This window comes from Desmodus rotundus, chromosome 8 (genome assembly GCF_022682495.2).
Source record: "Desmodus rotundus isolate HL8 chromosome 8, HLdesRot8A.1, whole genome shotgun sequence".
Taxonomy (NCBI): domain Eukaryota; kingdom Metazoa; phylum Chordata; class Mammalia; order Chiroptera; family Phyllostomidae; genus Desmodus; species Desmodus rotundus.
In genome coordinates, this window is record NC_071394.1 from 99,675,702 (window position 1) to 99,685,516 (window position 9,815).

Consider the following 9,815-nt stretch of genomic DNA (forward strand, 5'->3'; position numbering starts at 1 on the left):
CTTAAGCAAAGCACTAATTGTGAAGAAACATTAGCAATAACACTTCTTTCTTAAATAATTACTGATTGAAATGTCATGGTGTCTGTTGATTAAAACAGTATATGCCAGGAAAACTTGTAGCTTCATTTCTTCCTAATGTGGTAGAATTTGGCATTCATCTAAAACATTAAAAGTATGGCTATAGCATAACAGGTGTACTGAAACAAAGAAATATGGCTCAAATGAAAGAATAGACCAAAACTCCACAAAAGGAACTAAGCGATGAGGAGATAGACAACCTATCAGATGCAGAGTTCAAAATACTGGTAATCGGGATGTTCACAGAAATGATTGAGTACAGATGAAAAATAAAGGAAGAAGTGAAGGCTATGTAAAGTGAAATTAAAAAAATATACAGGGGACTAACAGTGAAGTGAAGGAAACTGGGACTCTAACAATTTGGAGCAGAAGGAAGAACTAAACCTTCAACTAGAACAGAATGAAGAAACAAGAATTCAAAAAAAAATGAGGAAAGGCTGAGGATCTTCTGGGACAAGTTGAAATGTTCCCACATTTGAATCATAGGGGTGCCAGAAGGAGAAGAGGAAAAACAAGAAATTGAAAACTCATTGGAAAAAATAATGAAGGAAAACTTCCCCAATATGGAAAAGGAAATGGACTTCCAGGAAGTCCAAGAAGCTCAGAGAGTACCAAAGAAGTTGGACCCAAGGAGGCATACACCAAGGCACAACATAATTCCATTACCCAAGATTAAAGATAAAGAGAGAATTTAAAAAGCAGCAAGAGAAAAGAAGACAGTTACCTACAAAGGAGTTCCTGTAAGACTACCAGCAGATTTCTCAAAATAAACTTGGCAGGCAAGAAGGGGCTGGAAAGAACTATTCAAAGTCATAAAAGGCAAGGACCTACATCCAAGATTACTCTATCCAGCAAAGCTATCATTTAGAATGGGAGGGCAGATAGAAGTACTTCCCAGATAAGGTCAGTTAAAGGAGTTCATCATCACCAAGCCCTTATTATATGAAATGTTAAAGGGACTTATCTAAGAAGATCAAAATGTGAAAAGTAAAATGACAACAAACTCACAACTATCGACAACTGAACCTAAAAACAAAAACAAAACAAACTACTCAAACAACTAGAACAGAAACAGAATCACAGAAATAGAGATCACATGGAGGGTTATCAGTAGGAAAGGGGTAGGGGGAAAATGGAGGAAAAGGTATAGGCAATAAGAAACACAATTGGTAGGTACAAAATAGACAGGCAGAGGTTAGGAATAGTATAGGAAATGGAGAAGCCAAAGAAATTACATAAATGACTCATGGACATGAACTAAGTAAGGGGGGAATGTGGGTGGGAGGGGTTGTGCAGGGAGGAGGGGAATAAAGGGGGGAAAATGGGACAACTGTAATAGCATAATCAATAAAATATATTTTAAAAAAGAAAAAAGAAACACTAAAAAATAAATAAATGTACAGTATACAGTGAAGAGAACATCTGGGTGGTGTGGAAAGCCATTGAATATGCCTCTATAGATGGAGAGAAGAAAGCAAAAATGAGACCAAGCATGAGAAAGCTAAGATCCAGTGAAAAGATGGTAAAGTCCAATGGCGAGTTGGAGTCCAGCACCCCCTAGAGCTGAATGTGAATGTGGAACTCAAGGCCCAGCTACGGGAGCTGACTATAACAGCGCCAAACCCACCATAGGAACTTCAGAATATGTTTTGTTTCAAGAAAAAAATCCCCAACACTAACACACACCCTGGGCCAAGGCTGACTTGTGAGCTCAGCTGGCTCTGCTCCCTCTGCCTGAGTCAAAATGGAGCCGGGTCACAATGAAGCCCTGGCTGTAAAAGGGGGGGGGGAGGGGAACATACAAGGTTTCTCATTCCCAGCTGGGAAAGTGATAAGAGAGGAGAGAGTGAAGAGATGTAGCAATACCCTTCAGTGTCCACCATTCCTAGGAGCCCACCCAGGACAATGGTGGAGAGCAGGCAACAAGGGCAGCAGTGCCACAAGGGGCCAGAGCTCCTCGTAGTAGGTAGGAGCCTCCTGAGGACACCTGTGAGCATCACCGGAGCAGGTATCAGGACTCCCAGAGAGCAGTGTGCCAGGGCTCCACTGCGCAGACCAACACCATCTACACTGCCACCACCCAGACCAACACCATCTACACTGCCACCGCCCAGACCAACACCATCTACACTGGCAACACCCAGACCAACACCATCTACACTGGCAACACCCAGACCAACACCGTTTAGACTGGCACTGACAGCATTTAGACTGATACTAGCCAGATCAAAAGCATTTAGACTGATACCACTTAGACCAGCACCCCCCAGACCAGCACCATTTACTCCGACACCACCGAGAACACCACCATCTACACCAGCACCACACAGACCAACACTATTTACTCCAACACCACCAAGAACACCAAACACCACCATCTACACCAGCACCACCAAGAACAGTGCCACTGGAGACCAGCATGCCATCCATGACCCAGGTGCCTCTCAGGGACCCAACCCACAGTATGGGGCCTCTCAAGCCCACCCCCAACAGGATCTCCCTGCTGAGTGACCAACAGGAGCAGGCACTCTGGAGCATGAGGAGGGGTCAGCTTGTGACCAGACCACCAACATCTGGAACACAGGCCAGAAGGGTTCGTCGGATGAGCAACTAGAGGGCCCCTGACAGCACCTCTTTGTCACCTGTTGCTCCCAGTAACCTGGGAAATGAAGACTCAGACTCCAGCAGCCAGTTTGCAGAGGACACTGGATTCATACAACATCATACCTGCCTTCAGTAAATGTTTTAGATGCAGAGAAACCATCAAAGGCTGCAATGGAGGTGGCAGAAAAGACAGGGAAAGCAATGGAGCTGAGGAAAGGGGGAGACACACCCAGGCTGGTAGTTTTCAAGGATGATTTACCTGTTCCAGATGAATCTAGAGTCAATCTGGCAAACCCAGCCATCAAAGGTGAAAATCTGCAGAACAACTATAGTGAGATCCTACTGAAAGGAAGACAACTAGCTCCCAAATACGGGAGACCAAGTCAGCTCCTGGAGAAGGACGCGATGGTATGTGAGCTGAAGGAGCTGTTGGAGGCAATGAGGGCAGCATCTTAACAGAGGAGAGCCAGGCCATGGTAGAAAACTTGAGAAGACAGACAGTGGAAAGGAGAGCCCAGGCCTGGGCAGCGGCCACACAGAGGCAGGATTCTGAGCAGTACATCGACCAGAAGCCAGACAACCAGAGATTCCATGTGGACTTGTGGGCCACCCGAAGCAGCTTTCCAAATATCTTACCAAATCTGAAGCCACAGCAGAAGAAGGAAAAGGGGAACCCAGTGTTTGTACTCCCAAGGGAGCCAGTGCTACAGCCCCACCCTCCAAAGACCCCAAAACCCACTTCCATGGGACCAAATCAAAGATTATTCCACAGTAGTCCCTAAACTATCAGACTGCCCAAACCCAGAATTGGTGGACTTACCATCCAGAAGGCATCATAGGTATACACAGCTCACCTCCTTGCACAACCTCATCAAAATTACAAGTGAAACATAGAACAACCATCATTGAGATTCATCACTGTTGAATGGAAGTCTGACAGCTACTGAACTAAAGAAACCACATTCATCCACACTGGTAGGAGAGTCATGAATTGGAGAGGCATGAATTGGGCTGGCCCCACATCCACATTTGGTGGATAAAAATTTGAAGAGATATCTTGGGAATGAGGAGTCCCAGCCCCACACCAGGCCCCACAATCCTGGTGATCCACAGACATGAGCTAAGGGGTGGGGGGGGGCTGTGGAATGCTGGTGGCAGGTGGGGTGCAGGGTGGAGGAGGATAAATGTGAGAAAAAATGGGACAAGTCTAATAGCATAATCAATAAAATATACTTTAAAATAAAAAAAGTTTAGTTTCAAAAATATCTCTCCTTAAAATAGTGCTGGATATTTTAAGCAACACAAGTGCACAATCCCTGATCTGAAATTTGGAAGCTCTTAAAACTGACCATTGACTTCCGGCCAAGATGGAGGCATAGGTAGACACACTGTGCCTCCTTGCACAACCAAAAGAAGGACAACAATTTAAAAACAAAAAACAACCAGAACTGACAAAATATCCAACTGTATGGAAGTCCGACAACCAAGGACATAAAGAAGAAACATTCATCCAGACAGTAAGAAGGGGCGGAGATGGGCAGCTGGGTGGAGAGGACACGGCAAGGCAGCAGCAGGCAGACCCAGTGAGGCAGTGGATTGTGGAGCTGGGTGGGCAAAGCTGCAGCTGGCCGGTGAGGCTGCAGGTGGTGGACCAGGTGACAGACTGCACAACCCAGAGTTCCAGCACGGGGAAATAAAGTCTCAAACCACTGATTGAAAACACCTGTGGGGGTTGAGGCAGCAACAGGAGGAACTCCCAGCTCCACGGGAGAGTTCGTTGGAGAGACCCACAGGGGCCTAGAACGTACACAAACCCACCCACTTGGGAATCAGCACCAGAAGGGCCCAATTTGATTGTGGGTAGCGGAGGGAGTGACTGAAAACTGGTAGAGAGTGAAGCAAGCGTCATTGCTCCCTATTGGACCCTCCCCCACATACAGCGTCACAGCGCAGCGACCAGCATTACCCCGCCCTGGTGAATACCTAAGGCTCCGCCCTTTATGTAACAGGTGTGCCAAGACAAAAAAAATGGCCCACATGAAAGAACAGATCAAAGCTCCAGAAAAAATACAACTAAGCAAGGAAGAGATAGCCAACCTATCAGATGCACAGTTCAAAACACTGGTAATCAGGAAGCTCACAAATTGGTTGAATTTGGTTGCAAATTAGATGATAAAATGAAGGCTATGCTAAGAGAAACAAAGGAAAATGTACAGGGAACCAATACTGATGGGAAGAAAACTGGAACTCAAACCAATGGTGTGGACCAGAAGGAAGAAAGAAACATCCAACCAGAAAAGAATGAAGAAACAAGAATTTGGAAAAATGAGGAGAGGCTTAGGAACATCTAGGACATCTTTAAATGTTCCAACATCTGAATTATAGGGGTACCAGAAGGAGAAGAGGAAGAGCAAAAAATTGAAAACTTATTTGAACAAATAATGAAGGAGAACTTCCCCAATCTGGCAAAGGAAATAGACTTCCAGGAAGTCCAGGAAGCTCAGAGAGTCCCAAAGAAGCTGGACCCAAGGAGGAATATACTAAGGCACATCATAATTACATTACCCAAGATTAAAGATAAGGAGAGAATCTTAGAAACAGCAAGAGAAAAAGACACAGTTACCTATTAAGGAGTTCCCATAAGACCGTTAGCTGATTTCTCAAAAGAAACCTTGCAGGCAAGAAGGGACTGGAAAGAAGTATTCCAAGTCATGAAAGGCAAGGACCTACATCTAAGATTGCTCTATCCAGCAAAGCTATCATTTAGAATGGGAGGGCAGATAAAGTGCTTCTCAGATAAGGTAAAGCTAAAGGAGTTCATCATCACCAAGCCCTTATTATATGAACTGTTATAGGGGTTTATCTAAGAAAAAGAAGATAAAAAATATGAACAGTAAAAATGACAGCAAACTCACAGTTCTTAACAACCACATCTAAAACAAAAACAAAAGCAACCTAAGCAAACAACTGGAACAGGAACAGACCCACAGAAATGGAAATCACATGGAGGGTTTTCAACAAGGGAGTGGGAGGGGGAGAGAAGGGGGAAAGGTACAGAGAATAAGTAGCATAAATGGTAGGTAGAAGATAGACAGGGGGAGGGTAAGAATAGTATAGGAAATGTAGAAGCCAAAGAACTTATATGTATGACCCATGAACATGAACTATAGGGGGGGGGATGGGGGAGGGAGGGGGTGGGCAGGATGGAGTGGAGTGATGGCGGGAAATGGGACAACTGTAATAGCATAATCAATAAATATATATATTTTTTAAATGACCATTTTTTCCTAACCCCTTTGGCCTCAATGCCCCACTTGAACTGTCAGGCTTTTCACAGCCTCTATATACTCCCTTGCTGTGCTGTTCATCAGTGCCTCTTTGTCCTTCGGCACTGTCTCACGTGGGGTGCCTCATGTGCCAGGCTAGGAGGTAGTGCCCTGCCCTCTGAGGTCCCCGAGTTCCACAGATTAAAAGCCCATGCTACCCAACCTACCAGGAGATCAGCAGAACCCAACCTGGGCCTGGGGGCCGGTAGACGAGGACCAGGAGCACAGATGGCTTTGTGGGGAGGTGACGTGTATTAGTAATCGAGTAGAGAAGATCAACGAGGAGAAGACGCCCTACGTGGAAGAACAGTGTAGGAAAATGCTTAGAGGCTTGAGAGCACAGGGCCTGTTTGACCAAATCAAGTCAATCAGTCCGATAGGAGGGACAGTGAAGGGAGGGACAGTTGGAGGGCAGAAAAGGCCAAGCCATAGAAGAAGTCTTCTTAGTAAGGTAACTATTTTGATCCTGAAGTTCCTGAAAGGTCACCATAGGGATTTTTATTAGGGAATATTTAATAAGAGAACACATCCCCCCTCAAATATATGTGGTAGGCAGCTTTTAAGTAGGATGCCAAGTGATTCTTGCCTCCTAGTGTTCACACTCCTGTGTAATTCCCCACCCCCCAACCCTTGAGCATGGGCTAGACTTGTGACTTGCTTCTAGTGAATAGAATATGGCAAAGGTAATAAGCTATCACTTCCAAGATTAGTTTATCAAGACTCTGACTTCCCTCTTGCTCACCTCTTGTGCTTCCACTCACTCTGATGAAGCCATCTGCCATGATGTGAAATGCTCTATGGAGACCCCCAATAGCAAGGAACTGAGGGCATCCTTGAGCCAGGAGCTTGAAGGATCTAAGGCCTTCAGTCCAACACTGCACAGAATCCTAGGGGCATCTATATGAGCGAGCTTGGGGGAAGATCCTTCCCCGGTTAAGCTTTGTACTGACTGCAGCCCCAGTTAACAACTGGCAGCCTCTGAGAGTCTCTGAGCTGGAGGACTCAGATCCACAGATGTGTGAGATAAAAGTGACTTGTTGCTTTAAGTTCTTAAATTTTGGGGTAATTTGTTATGCAGTGATATATAAAATAAAAAAATTTAAATCATTTGACCTACCAGCTGCTTGAAGAAATAGAGCATTGGTTCCATCTAAGCTGCCTGTGGGCCTTTTCTCTGTCCTACACTAGCCTGCTTTCTCCTGCCAGAGGCAACCACCATCCAGAATTCTGTGCTTATCAGTCCCTTGTTTTTCTTTATTATTTGAATACACGCCTAAACAAATTTGGTTGAGTTTTGCAGGTTTTAGAGCTTTACATAAACAACCACACTATATGTATACTTCTGTGACTTCCTTTTTATTCAAATTCCTGAGATTGAGCCACACTGATCATATGGTTCATTCATTTTCACTGATGTGAATTTCTCCATTCTCCTGTCCTTGGACACGCGGAATGTTTTCAGTGTTTTGCTATTGCAACCAGGCTGCTATGAACATTCTTGTGCATGACTCCGGGAACATCTGAGCCAAGGTTTCTCTGGGGTAAACACCCAGGAGTGCAAGTGCCAGCTTACATGGTATAAGCATCTTCAACTTTATAATATAATGCAAAAGGCTTTCCAAACTGTCATATGATACCACTTTATACTCCCAACTGGAGTGCACAAGAATTCCTTTGTTCTATATCTATTTGACATTGTCTGATTTATTCATTTTTGCCTTTTTGGTGGTCATAAAATAACATCATGATTTTATTTTGCAGGTCCCTAATTACTACTAAGAGGAACTTTTTTTTTTCATTTGTTTTTGTTAAAAAGGTTTTTACTGCCTTTGGTCCACAGTTGGTATTTCACAGTATCTCTTGTTCCCAGGGCTGCTGGGTAGGGTTGGTCCCAGAGAGGGCCTCCTGGTGGGGGTTCCTGTGCAGTACTTCATGGGGGAGAAGAGACTAATATGGAAGCGGGGGAGCTCTGGCTTTGCCTCAGCCACTCAGAACTCCACTGTCCTGTCTGGGCCTCGGTTTCCTCACTGGGCCTCTGGGAGGGTCTTGGAGAAATCCAGTCTCTCATGATGCCTAAAATATCTGGGGACTGGCCTGGCACTCACCCAGGCGACTTCCTTCTCAGCACTCCCACCCTCCACCATCCCCACCCCTCCTCCCTCCAAAATTACTTTTGTTAAAAGTGCCTGAAACTTCTGTGGGTATAGAAACCACAAACTGATCAGCAGAGAAAATGGAAGAGGCACAGAAGCAACTGGAAGCCATTGTGACCACTTTCCCTCCCTGCACAGGTTTCTTCTCCCCACAACAGCTTGGCCCAAAGCCTGCTGGGAAATTTGCTACCTGGATGTGTCCTGGCAGGGACCCCCCACCCCACAAGCATCTGGATCTGGCCTTCCTAGACCTTCAGTAGGAAGCACTTGAACACATAGAAAAACAAGGTGAAGACAGAAAATCCTGAAATCCTGGATGGGGTAATTATATAGGGAGACACCCCACAAAAGAGCCTCAGTAGCTTGTATCCTCTTGGCAGCGGGGCGGGGGGTACTCTGGGGCCTTCCTAGGCTTGGGTAGTTGCCTGCTGATTCTGGAGCCCCATTGGCCACTGGGCCTTGTGGGCAGTGCTTGGGCTCGTATATCTGCCGGCCCAAGCCCTTAAAGACCTGGCCACTTTGGCTGGCACCTTGCATGTAGCCAATCTGCAGAGATATGGAGAAATTGTCACATTTGTCAGTCCCCAACTTGGTGTCATTGATGTGCCACTGGATCCCAGGAGCCGTCATGCCCACCTGGCTGACACACCTGTTGGTGCCCATTTGGAGGCTGATGATTGAGTGATCCATGGGTGGCAGGATATGTTTCTTGGGGTTGTACAGATGTCTTCTCGTGCCATATGCCATCATGCCTGATTGGCTGGCACACTTGTGGGTGCCCATCTGGAGCCCAGTGATGCACTGGCTAGCCTTCATGGTGGCATCATCAAAGTTCCGCTCCTGTTTTTCTGAGTACTTAATACTGATGTCCACACCACTCTGCAGCCCCTTTGTCTTGGCCTTTGCTGCCAGAGCCAGAAGAGACACATGCACCTGTGTCATGTTTCCACTCTCAAACAGGTCATTGGCCTCAAACATGTCCACGGAGTTCATGCCATAGCTGACCATGGCCTGGATGAAGTTGGAGAGGTTTTCTAGCTGGTGCCAGTTTTGTATGGAGCGGTTGATCTTAGGGACTGAGCCTGGCTGCAGCTTATTCATGAGTGTGCACAGGATAATCCTGTCCTTCAGTCCCTTCTGGAAGTCAGAACTGATAGACAGTCCCGTGAGTCGCTCAGTCCAGCTGTGGAGTTCTGCCGCAGAGGGTCATATTTGTATAGGAGCTGTTTCTTGACCTTGGCTGAAAGCCCATGTGGAGGCCCCTTGTTGAACTGCGTGGAGCTCATTTCAGCGGCGGCGACAGCGGGACAGACAGCCCGCCAGGTGAGATGGCTGGGGCCAAGATGAACATTTTTTCACAACATTATTGCACATTAAGTTTTATTCTGGGAAATGCTTATTAATGACTTTTGTCCAGATTTTTATTTTTTATTGTTTTAATTATATTTTATTGAGTATGCTATTACAGTTGTCCTGATGTTCCCCCTTTGCTACCCTCCACCCAGGAACCTCCATCCCTCAGACAATCCCCACACCATTGTTCATGTCCATGGGTCATGCAAATAAGTTCTTTGGCTGCTCCATTCCCTATACTGTACATCCCCATGGCTATTCTGTAACTACCTATTTGTATTTCTTAATCCCCTCACCTCTT

General features: G+C 45.8%; 1 pseudogene; it reads right to left on the reverse strand.

The window, feature by feature from the left end:
• Positions 1-8,516: 8,516 nt before the first annotated feature.
• LOC112301306 (calponin-2 pseudogene) lies at positions 8,517-9,447 on the reverse strand (annotated as a pseudogene).
• Between the last annotated feature and the right edge of the window lie 368 nt (positions 9,448-9,815).